Source organism: Ambystoma mexicanum, chromosome 4q, assembly GCF_040938575.1.
Source record: "Ambystoma mexicanum isolate Mex_15411 chromosome 4q, UKY_AmexF1_1, whole genome shotgun sequence".
Classification (NCBI taxonomy): domain Eukaryota; kingdom Metazoa; phylum Chordata; class Amphibia; order Caudata; family Ambystomatidae; genus Ambystoma; species Ambystoma mexicanum.
The window spans coordinates 531,159,537-531,184,555 of record NC_090928.1 but is presented as its reverse complement, the minus strand read 5'-3'; the positions used below and the strand labels follow the sequence as shown (position 1 = coordinate 531,184,555).

General features: G+C 38.6%; 5 non-coding genes across 5 annotated transcripts; all 5 read left to right on the top strand.

Moving 5' to 3' along the window:
- The first annotated feature begins 2,404 nt into the window (after window positions 1-2,404).
- On the top strand, window positions 2,405-2,477 carry TRNAK-CUU (transfer RNA lysine (anticodon CUU)). The gene has a single exon. It is a non-coding gene; the product is annotated as a tRNA-Lys (tRNA).
- Window positions 2,478-2,579: 102 nt separating this feature from the next.
- TRNAK-CUU (transfer RNA lysine (anticodon CUU)) lies at window positions 2,580-2,652 on the top strand. The gene has a single exon. It is a non-coding gene; the product is annotated as a tRNA-Lys (tRNA).
- A 2,278-nt stretch (window positions 2,653-4,930) lies between these two features.
- Window positions 4,931-5,003, top strand: TRNAK-CUU (transfer RNA lysine (anticodon CUU)). Its single transcript has one exon. It is a non-coding gene; the product is annotated as a tRNA-Lys (tRNA).
- Window positions 5,004-16,132: 11,129 nt separating this feature from the next.
- TRNAK-CUU (transfer RNA lysine (anticodon CUU)) lies at window positions 16,133-16,205 on the top strand. The gene has a single exon. It is a non-coding gene; the product is annotated as a tRNA-Lys (tRNA).
- Window positions 16,206-18,776: 2,571 nt separating this feature from the next.
- Window positions 18,777-18,849, top strand: TRNAK-CUU (transfer RNA lysine (anticodon CUU)). The gene has a single exon. It is a non-coding gene; the product is annotated as a tRNA-Lys (tRNA).
- Window positions 18,850-25,019: the final 6,170 nt, after the last annotated feature.

The following is a 25,019-nucleotide window of genomic DNA, read 5'->3' as shown; positions in this document are numbered from 1 at the left end:
GTGGAAAGCGGCAGTGCAGGGATAGGGAAGAAAACTATAGGCATCCAAAAGAGCCCGGCTAGCTCAGTCGGTAGAGCATGAGACTCTTAATCTCAGGGTCGTGGGTGCGAACCCCACGTTGGGCGAAAACAACTAAAATTTTAGTGCTTTTTGACCAAAAAAATAGAAATTGAAAGTCTCTTTACAATATTTGCAATATTTTGATTGTTAACATGCAATATATGAATGCATGTCTGGATGATGTGTAATGGGGCAATACCACACCTTAATGTATTCACTGTAAAAGAAAAAGTATGTATCATCTTACTATAAAATAAAGTGGAGAAAACACAAATATGACTTTTTTCCACACAGGTTTAATCGGCTATTTCCTGATTTTCTTCAATGCGTTCTGATATTGACTGGTAATTGTGTTTGATACTTTCTTAGACTATTTCTGCCTCTGGCTGATGTGTATTTTCTTTCCAAACTCCACCAGAGCCTATGATTACACAGCATCCTATCTGTGGAAAACGGCAGTGCAGGGATAGGGAAGAAAACTATAGGCATCCAAAGGAGCCCGGCTAGCTCAGTCGGTAGAGCATGAGACTCTTAATCTCAGGGTCGTGGGTTCGAGCCCCACGTTGGGCGAAAACAATTAAAATTGTAGTGCTTTTTGACCAAAAAAATACATCGTATCTGTGGAAAACGGCAGTGCACGGATAGGGAAGAAAACTATGGGCATCCAAAGGAGCCCGGCTTGCTAAGTCGGTAGCGCATGAGACTCTTAATCTCAGGGTCGTGGGTTCGAGCCCCACGTTGGGCGAAAACAACTAAAATTTTAGTGCTTTTTGACCAAAAAAATAGAAATTGAAAGTCTCTTTACAATATTTGCAATATTTTGATTGTTAACATGCAATATATGAATGCATGTCTGGATGATGTGTACTGGGGCAATACCACACCTTAATGTATTCACTGTAAAAGAAAAAGTATGTATCATCTTACTATAAAATAAAGTGGAGAAAACACAAATAAGACTTTTTTCCACACAGGTTTAATCGGCTATTTCCTGATATTCTTCAATGCGTTCTGATATTGACTGGTAATTGTGTTTGATACTTTCTTAGACTATTTCTGCCTCTGGCTGATGTGTATTTTCTTTCCAAACTCCACCAGAGCCTATGATTACACAGCATCCTATCTGTGGAAAACGGCAGTGCAGGGATAGGGAAGAAAACTATAGGCATCCCAAGGAGCCCGGCTAGCTCAGTCGGTAGAGCATGAGACTCTTAATCTCAGGGTCGTGGGTTCGAGCCCCACGTTGGGCGAAAACAACTAAAATTGTAGTGCTTTTTGACCAAAAAAATACATCCTATCTGTGGAAAACGGCAGTGCAGGGATAGGGAAGAAAACTATAGGCATCCAAAGGAGCCCGGCTAGCTCAGTCGGTAGAGCATGAGACTCTTAATCTCAGGGTCGTGGGTTCGAGCCCCACGTTCGGCGATAACAACTAAAATTGTAGTGCTTTTTGACCAAAAAAATAGAAATTGAAAGTCTCTTTGCAATATTTTCATTGTTAACATGCAATATATGAATGCATGTCTGGATGATGTGTAATGGGGCAATACCATACCTTAATGTATTCACTGTAAAAGAAAAAGTATGCATCATCTTACTATAAAATAAAGTGGAGAAAACACAAATAAGACTTTTTTCCACACAGGTTTAATCGGCTATTTCCTGATATTCTTCAATGCGTTCTGATATTGACTGGTAATTGTGTTTGATACTTTCTTAGACTATTACTGCCTCTGGCTGATGTGTATTTTCTTTCCAAACTCCACCAGAGCCTATGATTACACAGCATCCTATCTGTGGAAAGCGGCAGTGCAGGGATAGGGAAGAAAACTATAGGCATCCAAAGGTGCCCGGCTAGCTCAGTCGGTAGAGCATGAGACTCTTAATCTCAGGGTCGTGGGTTCGAGCCCCACGTTGGGCGAAAACAATTAAAATTGTAGTGCTTTTTGACCAAAAAAATAGAAATTGAAAGTCTCTTTGCAATATTTTCATTGTTAACATGCAATATATGAATGCATGTCTGGATGATGTGTAATGGGGCAATACCACACCTTAATGTATTCACTCTAAAAGAAAAAGTATGTATCATCTTACTATAAAATAAAGTGGAGAAAACACAAATAAGACTTTTTTCCACACAGGTTTAATCGGCTATTTCCTGATATTCTTCAATGCGTTCTGATATTGACTGGTAATTGTGTTTGATACTTTCTTAGACTATTTCTGCCTCTGGCTGATGTGTATTTTCTTTCCAAACTCCACCAGAGCCTATGATTACACAGCATCCTATCTGTGGAAAGCGGCAGTGCAGGGAGAGGGAAGAAAACTATAGGCATCCAAAGGAGCCCGGCTAGCTCAGTCGGTAGAGCATGAGACTCTTAATCTCAGGGTCGTGGGTTCGAGCCCCACGCTGGGCGAAAACAACTAAAATTTTAGTGCTTTTTGACCAATAAAATACATCCTATCTGTGGAAAACGGCAGTGCAGGGATAGGGAAGAAAACTATAGGCATCCAAAGGAGCCCGGCTAGCTCAGTCGGTAGAGCATGAGACTCTTAATCTCAGGGTCGTGGGTTCGAGCCCCACGCTGGGCGAAAACAACTAAAATTGTAGTGCTTTTTGACCAAAAAAATACATCCCTTCTGTGGAAAACGGCAGTGCAGGGATAGGGAAGAAAACTATAGGCATCCAAAGGAGCCCGGCTAGCTCAGTCGGTAAAGCATGAGACTCTTAATCTCAGGGTCGTGGGTTCGATCCCCACGTTCGGCGATAACAACTAAAATTGTAGTGCTTTTTGACCAAAAAAATTGAAATTGAAAGTCTCTTTGCAATATTTTCATTGTTAACATGCAATATATGAATGCATGTCTGGATGATGTGTAATGGGGCAATACCATACCTTAATGTATTCACTGTAAAAGAAAAAGTATGCATCATCTTACTATAAAATAAAGTGGAGAAAACACAAATAAGACTTTTTTCCACACAGGTTTAATCGGCTATTTCCTGATATTCTTCAATGCGTTCCGATATTGACTGGTAATTGTGTTTGATACTTTCTTAGACTATTTCTGCCTCTGGCTGATGTGTATTTTCTTTCCAAACTCCACCAGAGCCTATGATTACACAGCATCCTATCTGTGGAAAGCGGCAGTGCAGGGATAGGGAAGAAAACTATAGGCATCCAAAGGAGCCCGGCTAGCTCAGTCGGTAGAGCATGAGACTCTTATTCTCAGGGTTGTGGGTGCGAACCCCACGTTGGGCGAAAACAACTAAAATTTTAGTGCTTTTTGACCAAAAAAATAGAAATTGAAAGTCTCTTTACAATATTTGCAATATTTTGATTGTTAACATGCAATATATGAATGCATGTCTGGATGATGTGTAATGGGGCAATACCACACCTTAATGTATTCACTGTAAAAGAAAAAGTATGTATCATCTTACTATAAAATAAAGTGGAGAAAACACAAATATGACTTTTTTCCACACAGGTTTAATCGGCTATTTCCTGATATTCTTCAATGCGTTCTGATATTGACTGGTAATTGTGTTTGATACTTTCTTAGACTATTTCTGCCTCTGGCTGATGTGTATTTTCTTTCCAAACTCCACCAGAGCCTATGATTACACAGCATCCTATCTGTGGAAAACGGCAGTGCAGGGATAGGGAAGAAAACTATAGGCATCCAAAGGAGCCCGGCTAGCTCAGTCGGTAGAGCATGAGACTCTTAATCTCAGGGTGGTGGGTTCGAGCCCCACGTTGGGCGAAAACAACTAAAATTGTAGTGCTTTTTGACCAAAAAAATACATCCTATCTGTGGAAAACGGCAGTGCAGGGATAGGGAAGAAAACTATAGGCATCCAAAGGAGCCCGGCTAGCTCAGTCGGTACAGCATGAGACTCTTAATCTCAGGGTCGTGGGTTCGAGCCCCACGTTGGCGAAAACAACTAAAATTTTAGTGCTTTTTGACCAAAAAAATAGAAATTGAAAGTCTCTTTACAATATTTGCAATATTTTCATTGTTAACATGCAATATATGAATGCATGTCTGGATGATGTATAATGGGGCAATACCACACCTTAATGTATTCACTGTAAAAGAAAAAGTATGTATCATCTTACTATAAAATAAAGTGGAGAAAACACAAATAAGACTTTTTTCCACACAGGTTTAATCGGCTATTTCCTGATATTCTTCAATGCGTTCTGATATTGACTGGTAATTGTGTTTGATACTTTCTTAGACTACTACTGCCTCTGGCTGATGTGTATTTTCTTGCCAAACTCCACCAGAGCCTATGATTACACAGCATCCTATCTGTGGAAAGCGGCAGTGCAGGGATAGGGAAGAAAACTATAGGCATCCAAAGGTGCCCGGCTAGCTCAGTCGGTAGAGCATGAGACTCTTAATCTCAGGGTCGTGGGTTCGAGCCCCACGTTGGGCGAAAACAATTAAAATTGTAGTGCTTTTCGACCAAAAAAATAGAAATTGAAAGTCTCTTTGCAATATTTTCATTGATAACATGCAATATATGAATGCATGTCTGGATGATGTGTAATGGGGCAATACCACACCTTAATGTATTCACTCTAAAAGAAAAAGTATGTATCATCTTACTATAAAATAAAGTGGAGAAAACACAAATAAGACTTTTTTCCACACAGGTTTAATCGGCTATTTCCTGATATTCTTCAATGCGTTCTGATATTGACTGGTAATTGTGTTTGATACTTTCTTAGACTATTTCTGCCTCTGGCTGATGTGTATTTTCTTTCCAAACTCCACCAGAGCCTATGATTACACAGCATCCTATCTGTGGAAAGCGGCAGTGCAGGGAGAGGGAAGAAAACTATAGGCATCCAAAGGAGCCCGGCTAGCTCAGTCGGTAGAGCATGAGACTCTTAATCTCAGGGTCGTGGGTTCGAGCCCCACGCTGGGCGAAAACAACTAAAATTTTAGTGCTTTTTGACCAATAAAATACATCCTATCTGTGGAAAACGGCAGTGCAGGGATAGGGAAGAAAACTATAAGCATCCAAAGGAGCCCGGCTAGCTCAGTCGGTAGAGCATGAGACTCTTAATCTCAGGGTCGTGGGTTCGAGCCCCACGTTGGGCGAAAACAACTAAAATTGTAGTGCTTTTTGACCAAAAAATTGAAATTGAAAGTCTCTTTGCAATATTTTCATTGTTAACATGCAATATATGAATGCATGTCTGGATGATGTGTAATGGGGCAATACCATACCTTAATGTATTCACTGTAAAAGAAAAAGTATGCATCATCTTACTATAAAATAAAGTGGAGAAAACACAAATAAGACTTTTTTCCACACAGGTTTAATCGGCTATTTCCTGATATTCTTCAATGCGTTCTGATATTGACTGGTAATTGTGTTTGATACTTTCTTAGACTATTTCTGCCTCTGGCTGATGTGTATTTTCTTTCCAAACTCCACCAGAGCCTATGATTACACAGCATCCTATCTGTGGAAAGCGGCAGTGCAGGGATAGGGAAGAAAACTATAGGCATCCAAAGGAGCCCGGCTAGCTCAGTCGGTAAAGCATGAGACTCTTAATCTTGGGGTTGTGGGTGCGAACCCCACGTTGGGCGAAAACAACTAAAATTTTAGTGCTTTTTGACCAAAAAAATAGAAATTGAAAGTCTCTTTACAATATTTGCAATATTTTGATTGTTAACATGCAATATATGAATGCATGTCTGGATGATGTGTAATGGGGCAATACCATACCTTAATGTATTCACTGTAAAAGAAAAAGTATGCATCATCTTACTATAAAATAAAGTGGAGAAAAAACAAATAAGACTTTTTTCCACACAGGTTTAATCGGCTATTTCCTGATATTCTTCAATGCGTTCTGATATTGACTGGTAATTGTGTTTGATACTTTCTTAGACTATTTATGCCTCTGGCTGATGTGTATTTTCTTTCCAAACTCCACCAGAGCCTATGATTACACAGCATCCTATCTGTGGAAAGCGGCAGTGCAGGGATAGGGAAGAAAACTATAGGCATCCAAAGGAGCCCGGCTAGCTCAGTCGGTAGAGCATGAGACTCTTAATCTCAGGGTCGTGGGTTCGAGCCCCACGTTGGGCGAAAACAACTAAAATTTTAGTGCTTTTTGACCAAAAAAATAGAAATTGAAAGTCTCTTTACAATATTTGCAATATTTTGATTGTTAACATGCAATATATGAATGCATGTCTGGATGATGTGTAATGGGGCAATACCACACCTTAATGTATTCACTGTAAAAGAAAAATTATGTATCATCTTACTATAAAATAAAGTGGAGAAAACACAAATAAGACTTTTTTCCACACAGGTTTAATCGGCTATTTCCTGATATTCTTCAATGCGTTCTGATATTGACTGGTAATTGTGTTTGATACTTTCTTAGACTATTATATGTATAAAATACATCCTATCTGTGGAAAACGGCAGTGCAGGGATAGGGAAGAAAACTATAGGCATCCAAAGGAGCCCGGCTAGCTCAGTCGGTAGAGCATGAGACTCTTAATCTCAGGGTCGTGGGTTCGAGCCCCACGTTGGGCGAAAACAACTAAAATTTTAGTGCTTTTTGACCAAAAAAATAGAAATTGAAAGTCTCTTTACAATATTTGCAATATTTTGATTGTTAACATGCAATATATGAATGCATGTCTGGATGATGTGTAATGGGGCAATACCACACCTTAATGTATTCACTGTAAAAGAAAAAGTATGTATCATCTTACTATAAAATAAAGTGGAGAAAACACAAATAAGACTTTTTTCCACACAGGTTTAATCGGCTATTTCCTGATATTCTTCAATGCGTTCTGATATTGACTGGTAATTGTGTTTGATACTTTCTTAGACTATTTCTGCCTCTGGCTGATGTGTATTTTCTTTCCAAACTCCACCAGAGCCTATGATTACACAGCATCCTATCTGTGGAAAACGGCAGTGCAGGGATAGGGAAGAAAACTATAGGCAACCAAAGGAGCCCGGCTAGCTCAGTCGGTAGAGCATGAGACTCTTAATCTCAGGGTCGTGGGTTCGAGCCCCACGTTGGGCGAAAACAACTAAAATTGTAGTGCTTTTTGACCAAAAAAATAGAAATTGAAAGTCTCTTTGCAATATTTTCATTGTTAACATGCAATATATGAATGCATGTCTGGATGATGTGTAATGGGGCAATACCATACCTTAATGTATTCACTGTAAAAGAAAAAGTATGCATCATCTTACTATAAAATAAAGTGGAGAAAAAACAAATAAGACTTTTTTCCACACAGGTTTAATCGGCTATTTCCTGATATTCTTCAATGCGTTCTGATATTGACTGGTAATTGTGTTTGATACTTTCTTAGACTATTTCTGCCTCTGGCTGATGTGTATTTTCTTTCCAAACTCCACCAGAGCCTATGATTACACAGCATCCTATCTGTGGAAAACGGCAGTGCAGGGATAGGGAAGAAAACTATAGGCAACCAAAGGAGCCCGGCTAGCTCAGTCGGTAGAACATGAGACTCTTAATCTCAGGGTCGTGGGTTCGAGCCCCACGTTGGGTGAAAACAACTAAAATTGTAGTGCTTTTTGACCAAAAAAATAGAAATTGAAAGTCTCTTTGCAATATTTTCATTGTTAACATGCAATATATGAATGCATGTCTGGATGATGTGTAATGGGGCAATACCATACCTTAATGTATTCACTGTAAAAGAAAAAGTATGCATCATCTTACTATAAAATAAAGTGGAGAAAAAACAAATAAGACTTTTTTCCACACAGGTTTAATCGGCTATTTCCTGATATTCTTCAATGCGTTCTGATATTGACTGGTAATTGTGTTTGATACTTTCTTAGACTATTTATGCCTCTGGCTGATGTGTATTTTCTTTCCAAACTCCACCAGAGCCTATGATTACACAGCATCCTATCTGTGGAAAGCGGCAGTGCAGGGATAGGGAAGAAAACTATAGGCATCCAAAGGAGCCCGGCTAGCTCAGTCGGTAGAGCATGAGACTCTTAATCTCAGGGTCGTGGGTTCGAGCCCCACGTTGGGCGAAAACAACTAAAATTTTAGTGCTTTTTGACCAAAAAAATAGAAATTGAAAGTCTCTTTACAATATTTGCAATATTTTGATTGTTAACATGCAATATATGAATGCATGTCTGGATGATGTGTAATGGGGCAATACCACACCTTAATGTATTCACTGTAAAAGAAAAATTATGTATCATCTTACTATAAAATAAAGTGGAGAAAACACAAATAAGACTTTTTTCCACACAGGTTTAATCGGCTATTTCCTGATATTCTTCAATGCGTTCTGATATTGACTGGTAATTGTGTTTGATACTTTCTTAGACTATTATATGTATAAAATACATCCTATCTGTGGAAAACGGCAGTGCAGGGATAGGGAAGAAAACTATAGGCATCCAAAGGAGCCCGGCTAGCTCAGTCGGTAGAGCATGAGACTCTTAATCTCAGGGTTGTGGGTTCGAGCCCCACGTTGGGCGAAAACAACTAAAATTTTAGTGCTTTTTGACCAAAAAAATAGAAATTGAAAGTCTCTTTACAATATTTGCAATATTTTGATTGTTAACATGCAATATATGAATGCATGTCTGGATGATGTGTAATGGGGCAATACCACACCTTAATGTATTCACTGTAAAAGAAAAAGTATGTATCATCTTACTATAAAATAAAGTGGAGAAAACACAAATAAGACTTTTTTCCACACAGGTTTAATCGGCTATTTCCTGATATTCTTCAATGCGTTCTGATATTGACTGGTAATTGTGTTTGATACTTTCTTAGACTATTTCTGCCTCTGGCTGATGTGTATTTTCTTTCCAAACTCCACCAGAGCCTATGATTACACAGCATCCTATCTGTGGAAAACGGCAGTGCAGGGATAGGGAAGAAAACTATAAGCATCCAAAGGAGCCCGGCTCGCTCAGTCGGTAGAGCATGAGACTCTTAATCTCAGGGTCCTGGGTTCGAGCCCTACATTGGGCGAAAACAACTAAAACTTTAGTGCTTTTTGACCAAAAAAATAGAAATTGAAAGTCTCTTTACAATATTTGCAATATTTTCATTGTTAACATGCAATATATGAATGCATGTCTGGATGATATGTAATGGGGCAATACCACACCTTAATGTATTCACTGTAAAAGAAAAAGTATGTATCATCTTACTATAAAATAAAGTGGAGAAAACACAAATAAGACTTTTTTCCACACAGGTTTAATCGGCTATTTCCTGATATTCTTCAATGCGTTCTGATATTGACTGGTAATTGTGTTTGATACTTTCTTAGACTATTTCTGCCTCTGGCTGATGTGTATTTTCTTTCCAAACTCCACCAGAGCCTATGATTACACAGCATCCTATCTGTGGAAAACGGCAGTGCAGGGATAGGGAAGAAAACTATAGGCATCCAAAGGAGCCCGGCTAGCTCGGTCGGTAGAGCATGAGACTCTTAATCTCAGGGTCGTGGGTTCGAGCCCCACGTTGGGCGAAAACAACTAAAATTGTAGTACTTTTTGACCAAAAAAATACATCCTATCTGTGGAAAACGGCAGTGCAGGGATAGGGAAGAAAACTATAGGCATCCAAAGGAGCCTGGCTAGCTCAGTCGGTAGAGCATGAGACTCTTAGTCTCAGGGTCGTGGGTTCGAGCCCCACGTTGGGCGAAAACAACTAAAATTTTAGTGCTTTTTGACCAAAAAAATAGAAATTGAAAGTCTCTTTACAATATTTGCAATATTTTGATTGTTAACATGCAATATATGAATGCATGTCTGGATGATGTGTAATGGGGCAATACCACATCTTAATGTATTCACTGTAAAAGAAAAAGTATGTATCATCTTACTATAAAATAAAGTGGAGAAAACACAAATAAGACTTTTTTCCACACAGGTTTAATCGGCTATTTCCTGATATTCTTCAATGCGTTCTGATATTGACTGGTAATTGTGTTTGATACTTTCTTAGACTATTTCTGCCTCTGGCTGATGTGTATTTTCTTTCCAAACTCCACCAGAGCCTATGATTACACAGCATCCTATCTGTGGAAAACGGCAGTGCAGGGATAGGGAAGAAAACTATAGGCATCCAAAGGAGCCTGGCTAGCTCAGTCGGTAGAGCATGAGACTCTTAATCTCAGGGTCGTGGGTTCGAGCCCCACGTTGGGCGAAAACAACTACAATTGTAGTACTTTTTGACCAAAAAAATACATCCTATCTGTGGAAAACGGCAGTGCAGGGATAGGGAAGAAAACTATAGGCATCCAAAGGAGCCCGGCTAGCTCAGTCGGTAGAGCATGAGACTCTTAATCTCAGGGTCGTGGGTGCGAGCCCCACGTTGGGCGAAAACAACTAAAATTTTAATGCTTTTTGACCAAAAAAATAGAAATTGAAAGTCTCTTTACAATATTTGCAATATTTTGATTGTTAACATGCAATATATGAATGCATGTCTGGATGATGTGTAATGGGGCAATACCATACCTTAATGTATTCACTGTAAAAGAAAAAGTATGCATCATCTTACTATAAAATAAAGTGGAGAAAACACAAATAAGACTTTTTTCCACACAGGTTTAATCGGCTATTTCCTGATATTCTTCAATGCGTTCTGATATTGACTGGTAATTGTGTTTGATACTTTCTTAGACTATTTCTGCCTCTGGCTGATGTGTATTTTCTTTCCAAACTCCACCAGAGCCTATGATTACACAGCATCCTATCTGTGGAAAACGGCAGTGCAGGGATAGGGAAGAAAACTATAGGCAACCAAAGGAGCCCGGCTAGCTCAGTCGGTAGAGCATGAGACTCTTAATCTCAGGGTCGTGGGTTCGAGCCCCACGTTGGGCGAAAACAACTAAAATTGTAGTGCTTTTTGACCAAAAAAATAGAAATTGAAAGTCTCTTTGCAATATTTTCATTGTTAACATGCAATATATGAATGCATGTCTGGATGATGTGTAATGGGGCAATACCATACCTTAATGTATTCACTGTAAAAGAAAAAGTATGCATCATCTTACTATAAAATAAAGTGGAGAAAAAACAAATAAGACTTTTTTCCACACAGGTTTAATCGGCTATTTCCTGATATTCTTCAATGCGTTCTGATATTGACTGGTAATTGTGTTTGATACTTTCTTAGACTATTTATGCCTCTGGCTGATGTGTATTTTCTTTCCAAACTCCACCAGAGCCTATGATACACAGCATCCTATCTGTGGAAAGCGGCAGTGCAGGGATAGGGAAGAAAACTATAGGCATCCAAAGGAGCCCGGCTAGCTCAGTCGGTAGAGCATGAGACTCTTAATCTCAGGGTCGTGGGTTCGAGCCCCACGTTGGGCGAAAACAACTAAAATTTTAGTGCTTTTTGACCAAAAAAATAGAAATTGAAAGTCTCTTTACAATATTTGCAATATTTTGATTGTTAACATGCAATATATGAATGCATGTCTGGATGATGTGTAATGGGGCAATACCACACCTTAATGTATTCACTGTAAAAGAAAAAGTATGTATCATCTTACTATAAAATAAAGTGGAGAAAACACAAATAAGACTTTTTTCCACACAGGTTTAATCGGCTATTTCCTGATATTCTTCAATGCGTTCTGATATTGACTGGTAATTGTGTTTGATACTTTCTTAGACTATTATATGTATAAAATACATCCTATCTGTGGAAAACGGCAGTGCAGGGATAGGGAAGAAAACTATAGGCATCCAAAGGAGCCCGGCTAGCTCAGTCGGTAGAGCATGAGACTCTTAATCTCAGGGTCGTGGGTTCGAGCCCCACGTTGGGCGAAAACAACTAAAATTTTAGTGCTTTTTGACCAAAAAAATAGAAATTGAAAGTCTCTTTACAATATTTGCAATATTTTGATTGTTAACATGCAATATATGAATGCATGTCTGGATGATGTGTAATGGGGCAATACCACACCTTAATGTATTCACTGTAAAAGAAAAAGTATGTATCATCTTACTATAAAATAAAGTGGAGAAAACACAAATAAGACTTTTTTCCACACAGGTTTAATCGGCTATTTCCTGATATTCTTCAATGCGTTCTGATATTGACTGGTAATTGTGTTTGATACTTTCTTAGACTATTATATGTATAAAATACATCCTATCTGTGGAAAGCGGCAGTGCAGGGATAGGGAAGAAAACTATAGGCATCCAAAGGAGCCCGGCTAGCTCAGTCGGTAGAGCATGAGACTCTTAATCTCAGGGTCGTGGGTTCGAGCCCCACGTTGGGCGAAAACAACTAAAATTTTAGTGCTTTTTGACCAAAAAAATAGAAATTGAAAGTCTCTTTACAATATTTGCAATATTTTGATTGTTAACATGCAATATATGAATGCATGTCTGGATGATGTGTAATGGGGCAATACCACACCTTAATGTATTCACTGTAAAAGAAAAATTATGTATCATCTTACTATAAAATAAAGTGGAGAAAACACAAATAAGACTTTTTTCCACACAGGTTTAATCGGCTATTTCCTGATATTCTTCAATGCGTTCTGATATTGACTGGTAATTGTGTTTGATACTTTCTTAGACTATTATATGTATAAAATACATCCTATCTGTGGAAAACGGCAGTGCAGGGATAGGGAAGAAAACTATAGGCATCCAAAGGAGCCCGGCTAGCTCAGTCGGTAGAGCATGAGACTCTTAATCTCAGGGTTGTGGGTTCGAGCCCCACGTTGGGCGAAAACAACTAAAATTTTAGTGCTTTTTGACCAAAAAAATAGAAATTGAAAGTCTCTTTACAATATTTGCAATATTTTGATTGTTAACATGCAATATATGAATGCATGTCTGGATGATGTGTAATGGGGCAATACCACACCTTAATGTATTCACTGTAAAAGAAAAAGTATGTATCATCTTACTATAAAATAAAGTGGAGAAAACACAAATAAGACTTTTTTCCACACAGGTTTAATCGGCTATTTCCTGATATTCTTCAATGCGTTCTGATATTGACTGGTAATTGTGTTTGATACTTTCTTAGACTATTTCTGCCTCTGGCTGATGTGTATTTTCTTTCCAAACTCCACCAGAGCCTATGATTACACAGCATCCTATCTGTGGAAAACGGCAGTGCAGGGATAGGGAAGAAAACTATAAGCATCCAAAGGAGCCCGGCTCGCTCAGTCGGTAGAGCATGAGACTCTTAATCTCAGGGTCCTGGGTTCGAGCCCTACGTTGGGCGAAAACAACTAAAACTTTAGTGCTTTTTGACCAAAAAAATAGAAATTGAAAGTCTCTTTACAATATTTGCAATATTTTCATTGTTAACATGCAATATATGAATGCATGTCTGGATGATATGTAATGGGGCAATACCACACCTTAATGTATTCACTGTAAAAGAAAAAGTATGTATCATCTTACTATAAAATAAAGTGGAGAAAACACAAATAAGACTTTTTTCCACACAGGTTTAATCGGCTATTTCCTGATATTCTTCAATGCGTTCTGATATTGACTGGTAATTGTGTTTGATACTTTCTTAGACTATTTCTGCCTCTGGCTGATGTGTATTTTCTTTCCAAACTCCACCAGAGCCTATGATTACACAGCATCCTATCTGTGGAAAACGGCAGTGCAGGGATAGGGAAGAAAACTATAGGCATCCAAAGGAGCCCGGCTAGCTCGGTCGGTAGAGCATGAGACTCTTAATCTCAGGGTCGTGGGTTCGAGCCCCACGTTGGGCGAAAACAACTAAAATTGTAGTACTTTTTGACCAAAAAAATACATCCTATCTGTGGAAAACGGCAGTGCAGGGATAGGGAAGAAAACTATAGGCACCCAAAGGAGCCTGGCTAGCTCAGTCGGTAGAGCATGAGACTCTTAGTCTCAGGGTCGTGGGTTCGAGCCCCACGTTGGGCGAAAACAACTAAAATTTTAGTGCTTTTTGACCAAAAAAATAGAAATTGAAAGTCTCTTTACAATATTTGCAATATTTTGATTGTTAACATGCAATATATGAATGCATGTCTGGATGATGTGTAATGGGGCAATACCACATCTTAATGTATTCACTGTAAAAGAAAAAGTATGTATCATCTTACTATAAAATAAAGTGGAGAAAACACAAATAAGACTTTTTTCCACACAGGTTTAATCGGCTATTTCCTGATATTCTTCAATGCGTTCTGATATTGACTGGTAATTGTGTTTGATACTTTCTTAGACTATTTCTGCCTCTGGCTGATGTGTATTTTCTTTCCAAACTCCACCAGAGCCTATGATTACACAGCATCCTATCTGTGGAAAACGGCAGTGCAGGGATAGGGAAGAAAACTATAAGCATCCAAAGGAGCCCGGCTAGCTCAGTCGGTAGAGCATGAGACTCTTAATCTCAGGGTCCTGGGTTCGAGCCCTACGTTGGGCGAAAACAACTAAAACTTTAGTGCTTTTTGACCAAAAAAATAGAAATTGAAAGTCTCTTTACAATATTTGCAATATTTTCATTGTTAACATGCAATATATGAATGCATGTCTGGATGATATGTAATGGGGCAATACCACACCTTAATGTATTCACTGTAAAAGAAAAAGTATGTATCATCTTACTATAAAATAAAGTGGAGAAAACACAAATAAGACTTTTTTCCACACAGGTTTAATCGGCTATTTCCTGATATTCTTCAATGCGTTCTGATATTGACTGGTAATTGTGTTTGATACTTTCTTAGACTATTTCTGCCTCTGGCTGATGTGTATTTTCTTTCCAAACTCCACCAGAGCCTATGATTACACAGCATCCTATCTGTGGAAAACGGCAGTGCAGGGATAGGGAAGAAAACTATAGGCATCCAAAGGAGCCCGGCTAGCTCGGTCGGTAGAGCATGAGACTCTTAATCTCAGGGTCGTGGGTTCGAGCCCCACGTTGGGCGAAAACAACTAAAATTGTAGTACTTTTTGACCAAAAAAATACATCCTATCTGTGGAAAACGGCAGTGCAGGGATAGGGAAGAAAACTATAGGCACCCAAAGGAGCCTGGCTAGCTCAGTCGGTAGAGCATGAGACTCTTAGTCTCAGGGTCGTGGGTTCGAGCCCCACGTTGGGCGAAAACAACTAAAATTTTAGTGCTTTTTGACCAAAAAAATAGAAATTGAAAGTCTCTTTACAATATTTGCAATATTTTGATTGTTAACATGCAATATATGAATGCATGTCTGGATGATGTGTAATGGGGCAATACCATACCTTAATGTATTCACTGTAAAAGAAAAAGTATGCATCATCTTACTATAAAATAAAGTGGAGAAAACACAAATAAGACTTTTTTCCACACAGGTTTAATCGGCTATTTCCTGATATTCTTCAATGCGTTCTGATATTGACTGGTAATTGTGTTTGATACTTTCTTAGACTATTTCTGCCTCTGGCTGATGTGTATTTTCTTTCCAAACTCCACCAGAGCCTATGATTACACAGCATCCTATCTGTGGAAAACGGCAGTGCAGGGATAGGGAAGAAAACTATAGGCAACCAAAGGAGCCCGGCTAGCTCAGTCGGTAGAGCATGAGACTCTTAATCTCAGGGTCGTGGGTTCGAGCCCCACGTTGGGCGAAAACAACTAAAATTGTAGTGCTTTTTGACCAAAAAAATAGAAATTGAAAGTCTCTTTGCAATATTTTCATTGTTAACATGCAATATATGAATGCATGTCTGGATGATGTGTAATGGGGCAATACCATACCTTAATGTATTCACTGTAAAAGAAAAAGTATGCATCATCTTACTATAAAATAAAGTGGAGAAAAAACAAATAAGACTTTTTTCCACACAGGTTTAATCGGCTATTTCCTGATATTCTTCAATGCGTTCTGATATTGACTGGTAATTGTGTTTGATACTTTCTTAGACTATTTATGCCTCTGGCTGATGTGTATTTTCTTTCCAAACTCCACCAGAGCCTATGATACACAGCATCCTATCTGTGGAAAGCGGCAGTGCAGGGATAGGGAAGATAACTATAGGCATCCAAAGGAGCCCGGCTAGCTCAGTCGGTAGAGCGTGAGACTCTTAATCTCAGGGTCGTGGGTTCGAGCCCCACGTTGGGCGTAAACAACTAAAATTTTAGTGCTTTTTGACCAAAAAAATAGAAATTGAAAGTCTCTTTACAATATTTGCAATATTTTGATTGTTAACATGCAATATATGAATGCATGTCTGGATGATGTGTAATGGGGCAATACCACACCTTAATGTATTCACTGTAAAAGAAAAAGTATGTATCATCTTACTATAAAATAAAGTGGAGAAAACACAAATAAGACTTTTTTCCACACAGGTTTAATCGGCTATTTCCTGATATTCTTCAATGCGTTCTGATATTGACTGGTAATTGTGTTTGATACTTTCTTAGACTATTATATGTATAAAATACATCCTATCTGTGGAAAACGGCAGTGCAGGGATAGGGAAGAAAACTATAGGCATCCAAAGGAGCCCGGCTAGCTCAGTCGGTAGAGCATGAGACTCTTAATCTCAGGGTCGTGGGTTCGAGCCCCACGTTGGGCGAAAACAACTAAAATTTTAGTGCTTTTTGACCAAAAAAATAGAAATTGAAAGTCTCTTTACAATATTTGCAATATTTTGATTGTTAACATGCAATATATGAATGCATGTCTGGATGATGTGTAATGGGGCAATACCACACCTTAATGTATTCACTGTAAAAGAAAAAGTATGTATCATCTTACTATAAAATAAAGTGGAGAAAACACAAATAAGACTTTTTTCCACACAGGTTTAATCGGCTATTTCCTGATATTCTTCAATGCGTTCTGATATTGACTGGTAATTGTGTTTGATACTTTCTTAGACTATTTCTGCCTCTGGCTGATGTGTATTTTCTTTCCAAACTCCACCAGAGCCTATGATTACACAGCATCCTATCTGTGGAAAACGGCAGTGCAGGGATAGGGAAGAAAACTATAAGCATCCAAAGGAGCCTGGCTAGCTCAGTCGGTAGAGCATGAGACTCTTAATCTCAGGGTCCTGGGTTCGAGCCCTACGTTGGGCGAAAACAACTAAAACTTTAGTGCTTTTTGACCAAAAAAATAGAAATTGAAAGTCTCTTTACAATATTTGCAATATTTTCATTGTTAACATGCAATATATGAATGCATGTCTGGATGATATGTAATGGGGCAATACCACACCTTAATGTATTCACTGTAAAAGAAAAAGTATGTATCATCTTACTATAAAATAAAGTGGAGAAAACACAAATAAGACTTTTTTCCACACAGGTTTAATCGGCTATTTCCTGATATTCTTCAATGCGTTCTGATATTGACTGGTAATTGTGTTTGATACTTTCTTAGACTATTTCTGCCTCTGGCTGATGTGTATTTTCTTTCCAAACTCCACCAGAGCCTATGATTACACAGCATCCTATCTGTGGAAAACGGCAGTGCAGGGATAGGGAAGAAAACTATAGGCATCCAAAGGAGCCTGGCTAGCTCAGTCGGTAGAGCATGAGACTCTTAATCTCAGGGTCGTGGGTTCGAGCCCCACGTTGGGCGAAAACAACTACAATTGTAGTACTTTTTGACCAAAAAAATACATCCTATCTGTGGAAAACGGCAGTGCAGGGATAGGGAAGAAAACTATAGGCATCCAAAGGAGCCCGGCTAGCTCAGTCGGTAGAGCATGAGACGCTTAATCTCAGGGTCGTGGGTGCGAGCCCCACGTTGGGCGAAAACAACTAAAATTTTAATGCTTTTTGACCAAAAAAATAGAAATTGAAAGTCTCTTTACAATATTTGCAATATTTTGATTGTTAACATGCAATATATGAATGCATGTCTGGATGATGTGTAATGGGGCAATACCATACCTTAATGTATTCACTGTAAAAGAAAAAGTATGCATCATCTTACTATAAAATAAAGTGGAGAAAACACAAATAAGACTTTTTTCCACACAGGTTTAATCGGCTATTTCCTGATATTCTTCAATGCGTTCTGATATTGACTGGTAATTGTGTTTGATACTTTCTTAGACTATTTCTGCCTCTGGCTGATGTGTATTTTCTTTCCAAACTCCACCAGAGCCTATGATTACACAGCATCCTATCTGTGGAAAACGGCAGTGCAGGGATAGGGAAGAAAACTATAGGCAACCAAAGGAGCCCGGCTAGCTCAGTCGGTAGAGCATGAGACTCTTAATCTCAGGGTCGTGGGTTCGAGCCCCACGTTGGGCGAAAACAACTAAAATTGTAGTGCTTTTTGACCAAAAAAATAGAAATTGAAAGTCTCTTTGCAATATTTTCATTGTTAACATGCAATATATGAATGCATGTCTGGATGATGTGTAATGGGGCAATACCATACCTTAATGTATTCACTGTAAAAGAAAAAGTATGCATCATCTTACTATAAAATAAAGTGGAGAAAAAACAAATAAGACTTTTTTCCACACAGGTTTAATCGGCTATTTCCTGATATTCTTCAATGCGTTCTGATATTGACTGGTAATTGTGTTTGATACTTTCTTAGACTATTTATGCCTCTGGCTGATGTGTATTTTCTTTCCAAACTCCACCAGAGCCTATGATACACAGCATCCTATCTGTGGAAAGCGGCAGTGCAGGGATAGGGAAGATAACTATAGGCATCCAAAGGAGCCCGGCTAGCTCAGTCGGTAGAGCGTGAGACTCTTAATCTCAGGGTCGTGGGTTCGAGCCCCACGTTGGGCGTAAACAACTAAAATTTTAGTGCTTTTTGACCAAAAAAATAGAAATTGAAAGTCTCTTTACAATATTTGCAATATTTTGATTGTTAACATGCAATATATGAATGCATGTCTGGATGATGTGTAATGGGGCAATACCACACCTTAATGTATTCACTGTAAAAGAAAAAGTATGTATCATCTTACTATAAAATAAAGTGGAGAAAACACAAATAAGACTTTTTTCCACACAGGTTTAATCGGCTATTTCCTGATATTCTTCAATGCGTTCTGATATTGACTGGTAATTGTGTTTGATACTTTCTTAGACTATTATATGTATAAAATACATCCTATCTGTGGAAAACGGCAGTGCAGGGATAGGGAAGAAAACTATAGGCATCCAAAGGAGCCCGGCTAGCTCAGTCGGTAGAGCATGAGACTCTTAATCTCAGGGTCGTGGGTTCGAGCCCCACGTTGGGCGAAAACAACTAAAATTTTAGTGCTTTTTGACCAAAAAAATAGAAATTGAAAGTCTCTTTACAATATTTGCAATATTTTGATTGTTAACATGCAATATATGAATGCATGTCTGGATGATGTGTAATGGGGCAATACCACACCTTAATGTATTCACTGTAAAAGAAAAAGTATGTATCATCTTACTATAAAATAAAGTGGAGAAAACACAAATAAGACTTTTTTCCACACAGGTTTAATCGGCTATTTCCTGATATTCTTCAATGCGTTCTGATATTGACTGGTAATTGTGTTTGATACTTTCTTAGACTATTTCTGCCTCTGGCTGATGTGTATTTTCTTTCCAAACTCCACCAGAGCCTATGATTACACAGCATCCTATCTGTGGAAAACGGCAGTGCAGGGATAGGGAAGAAAACTATAAGCATCCAAAGGAGCCTGGCTAGCTCAGTCGGTAGAGCATGAGACTCTTAATCTCAGGGTCCTGGGTTCGAGCCCTACGTTGGGCGAAAACAACTAAAACTTTAGTGCTTTTTGACCAAAAAAATAGAAATTGAAAGTCTCTTTACAATATTTGCAATATTTTCATTGTTAACATGCAATATATGAATGCATGTCTGGATGATATGTAATGGGGCAATACCACACCTTAATGTATTCACTGTAAAAGAAAAAGTATGTATCATCTTACTATAAAATAAAGTGGAGAAAACACAAATAAGACTTTTTTCCACACAGGTTTAATCGGCTATTTCCTGATATTCTTCAATGCGTTCTGATATTGACTGGTAATTGTGTTTGATACTTTCTTAGACTATTTCTGCCTCTGGCTGATGTGTATTTTCTTTCCAAACTCCACCAGAGCCTATGATTACACAGCATCCTATCTGTGGAAAACGGCAGTGCAGGGATAGGGAAGAAAACTATAGGCATCCAAAGGAGCCCGGCTAGCTCAGTCGGTAGAGCATGAGACTCTTAATCTCAGGGTCGTGGGTTCGAGCCCCACGTTGGGCGAAAACAACTAAAATTGTAGTACTTTTTGACCAAAAAAATACATCCTATCTGTGGAAAACGGCAGTGCAGGGATAGGGAAGAAAACTATAGGCATCCAAAGGAGCCCAGCTAGCTCAGTCGGTAGAGCAAGAGACTCTTAATCTCAGGGTCGTGGGTGCGAGCCCCACGTTGGGCGAAAACAACTAAAATTTTAATGCTTTTTGACCAAAAAAATAGAAATTGAAAGTCTCTTTACAATATTTGCAATATTTTGATTGTTAACATGCAATATATGAATGCATGTCTGGATGATGTGTAATGGGGCAATACCACACCTTAATGTATTCACTGTAAAAGAAAAAGTATGTATCATCTTACTATAAAATAAAGTGGAGAAAACACAAATAAGACTTTTTTCCACACAGGTTTAATCGGCTATTTCCTGATATTCTTCAATGCGTTCTGATATTGACTGGTAATTGTGTTTGATACTTTCTTAGACTATTTCTGCCTCTGGCTGATGTGTATTTTCTTTCCAAACTCCACCAGAGCCTATGATTACACAGCATCCTATCTGTGGAAAACGGCAGTGCAGGGATAGGGAAGAAAACTATAAGCATCCAAAGGAGCCCGGCTAGCTCAGTCGGTAGAGCATGAGACTCTTAATCTCAGGGTCCTGGGTTCGAGCCCTACGTTGGGCCAAAACAACTAAAACTTTAGTGCTTTTTGACCAAAAAAATAGAAATTGAAAGTCTCTTTACAATATTTGCAATATTTTCATTGTTAGCATGCAATATATGAATGCATGTCTGGATGATATGTAATGGGGCAATACCACACCTTAATGTATTCACTGTAAAAGAAAAAGTATGTATCATCTTACTATAAAATAAAGTGGAGAAAACACAAATAAGACTTTTTTCCACACAGGTTTAATCGGCTATTTCCTGATATTCTTCAATGCGTTCTGATATTGACTGGTAATTGTGTTTGATACTTTCTTAGACTATTTCTGCCTCTGGCTGATGTGTATTTTCTTTCCAAACTCCACCAGAGCCTATGATTACACAGCATCCTATCTGTGGAAAACGGCAGTGCAGGGATAGGGAAGAAAACTATAGGCATCCAAAGGAGCCCGGCTAGCTCAGTCGGTAGAGCATGAGACTCTTAATCTCAGGGTCGTGGGTTCGAGCCCCACGTTGGGCGAAAACAACTAAAATTGTAGTACTTTTTGACCAAAAAAATACATCCTATCTGTGGAAAACGGCAGTGCAGGGATAGGGAAGAAAACTATAGGCATCCAAAGGAGCCCAGCTAGCTCAGTCGGTAGAGCAAGAGACTCTTAATCTCAGGGTCGTGGGTGCGAGCCCCACGTTGGGCGAAAACAACTAAAATTTTAATGCTTTTTGACCAAAAAAATAGAAATTGAAAGTCTCTTTACAATATTTGCAATATTTTGATTGTTAACATGCAATATATGAATGCATGTCTGGATGATGTGTAATGGGGCAATACCACACCTTAATGTATTCACTGTAAAAGAAAAAGTATGTATCATCTTACTATAAAATAAAGTGGAGAAAACACAAATAAGACTTTTTTCCACACAGGTTTAATCGGCTATTTCCTGATATTCTTCAATGCGTTCTGATATTGACTGGTAATTGTGTTTGATACTTTCTTAGACTATTTCTGCCTCTGGCTGATGTGTATTTTCTTTCCAAACTCCACCAGAGCCTATGATTACACAGCATCCTATCTGTGGAAAACGGCAGTGCAGGGATAGGGAAGAAAACTATAAGCATCCAAAGGAGCCCGGCTAGCTCAGTCGGTAGAGCATGAGACTCTTAATCTCAGGGTCCTGGGTTCGAGCCCTACGTTGGGCGAAAACAACTAAAACTTTAGTGCTTTTTGACCAAAAAAATAGAAATTGAAAGTCTCTTTACAATATTTGCAATATTTTCATTGTTAACATGCAATATATGAATGCATGTCTGGATGATATGTAATGGGGCAATACCACACCTTAATGTATTCACTGTAAAAGAAAAAGTATGTATCATCTTACTATAAAATAAAGTGGAGAAAACACAAATAAGACTTTTTTCCACACAGGTTTAATCGGCTATTTCCTGATATTCTTCAATGCGTTCTGATATTGACTGGTAATTGTGTTTGATACTTTCTTAGACTATTTCTGCCTCTGGCTGATGTGTATTTTCTTTCCAAACTCTACCAGAGCCTATGATTACACAGCATCCTATCTGTGGAAAACGGCAGTGCAGGGATAGGGAAGAAAACTATAGGCATCCAAAGGAGCCCAGCTAGCTCAGTCGGTAGAGCAAGAGACTCTTAATCTCAGGGTCGTGGGTGCGAGCCCCACGTTGGGCGAAAACAACTAAAATTTTAATGCTTTTTGACCAAAAAAATAGAAATTGAAAGTCTCTTTACAATATTTGCAATATTTTGATTGTTAACATGCAATATATGAATGCATGTCTGGATGATGTGTAATGGGGCAATACCACACCTTAATGTATTCACTGTAAAAGAAAAAGTATGTATCATCTTACTATAAAATAAAGTGGAGGAAACACAAATAAGACTTTTTTCCACACAGGTTTAATCGGCTATTTCCTGATATTCTTCAATGCGTTCTGATATTGACTGGTAATTGTGTTTGATACTTTCTTAGACTATTTCTGCCTCTGGCTGATGTGTATTTTCTTTCCAAACTCCACCAGAGCCTATGATTACACAGCATCCTATCTGTGGAAAACGGCAGTGCAGGGATAGGGAAGAAAACTATAAGCATCCAAAGGAGCCCGGCTAGCTCAGTCGGTAGAGCATGAGACTCTTAATCTCAGGGTCCTGGGTTCGAGCCCCAAGTTGGGCGAAAACAACTAAAATTGTAGTACTTTTTGACCAAAAAAATACATCCTATCTGTGGAAAACGGCAGTGCAGGGATAGGGAAGAAAACTATAGGCATCCAAAGGAGCCCAGCTAGCTCAGTCGGTAGAGCAAGAGACTCTTAATCTCAGGGTCGTGGGTGCGAGCCCCACGTTGGGCGAAAACAACTAAAATTTTAATGCTTTTTGACCAAAAAAATAGAAATTGAAAGTCTCTTTACAATATTTGCAATATTTTGATTGTTAACATGCAATATATGAATGCATGTCTGGATGATGTGTAATGGGGCAATACCATACCTTAATGTATTCACTGTAAAAGAAAAAGTATGCATCATCTTACTATAAAATAAAGTGGAGAAAACACAAATAAGACTTTTTTCCACACAGGTTTAATCGGCTATTTCCTGATATTCTTCAATGCGTTCTGATATTGACTGGTAATTGTGTTTGATACTTTCTTAGACTATTTCTGCCTCTGGCTGATGTGTATTTTCTTTCCAAACTCCACCAGAGCCTATGATTACACAGCATCCTATCTGTGGAAAACGGCAGTGCAGGGATAGGGAAGAAAACTATAGGCATCCAAAGGAGCCCGGCTAGCTCAGTCGGTAGAGCATGAGACTCTTAATCTCAGGGTCGTGGGTTTGAGCCCCACGTTGGGCGAAAACAACTAAAATTGTAGTGCTTCTTGACCAAAAAAATAGAAATTGAAAGTCTCTTTGCAATATTTTCATTGTTAACATGCAATATATGAATGCATGTCTGGATGATGTGTAATGGGGCAATACCATACCTTAATGTATTCACTGTAAAAGAAAAAGTATGCATCATCTTACTATAAAATAAAGTGGAGAAAAAACAAATAAGACTTTTTTCCACACAGGTTTAATCGGCTATTTCCTGATATTCTTCAATGCGTTCTGATATTGACTGGTAATTGTGTTTGATACTTTCTTAGACTATTTATGCCTCTGGCTGATCTGTATTTTCTTTCCAAACTCCACCAGAGCCTATGATTACACAGCATCCTATCTGTGGAAAGCGGCAGTGCAGGGATAGGGAAGAAAACTATAGGCATCCAAAGAAGCCCGGCTAGCTCAGTCGGTAGAGCATGAGACTCTTAATCTCAGGGTCATGGGTTCGAGCCCCACGTTGGGCAAAAACAACTAAAATTTTAGTGCTTTTTGACCAAAAAAATAGAAATTGAAAGTCTCTTTACAATATTTGCAATATTTTGATTGTTAACATGCAATATATGAATGCATGTCTGGATGATGTGTAATGGGGCAATACCACACCTTAATGTATTCACTGTAAAAGAAAAAGTATGTATCATCTTACTATAAAATAAAGTGGAGAAAACACAAATAAGACTTTTTTCCACACAGGTTTAATCGGCTATTTCCTGATATTCTTCAATGCGTTCTGATATTGACTGGTAATTGTGTTTGATACTTTCTTAGACTATTTCTGCCTCTGGCTGATGTGTATTTTCTTTCCAAACTCCACCAGAGCCTATGATTACACAGCATCCTATCTGTGGAAAACGGCAGTGCAGGGATAGGGAAGAAAACTATAAGCATCCAAAGGAGCCCGGCTAGCTCAGTCGGTAGAGCATGAGACTCTTAATCTCAGGGTCATGGGTTCGAGCCCTACGTTGGGTGAAAACAACTAAAACTTTAGTGCTTTTTGACCAAAAAAATAGAAATTGAAAGTCTCTTTACAATATTTGCAATATTTTCATTGTTAACATGCAATATATGAATGCATGTCTGGATGATATGTAATGGGGCAATACCACACCTTAAT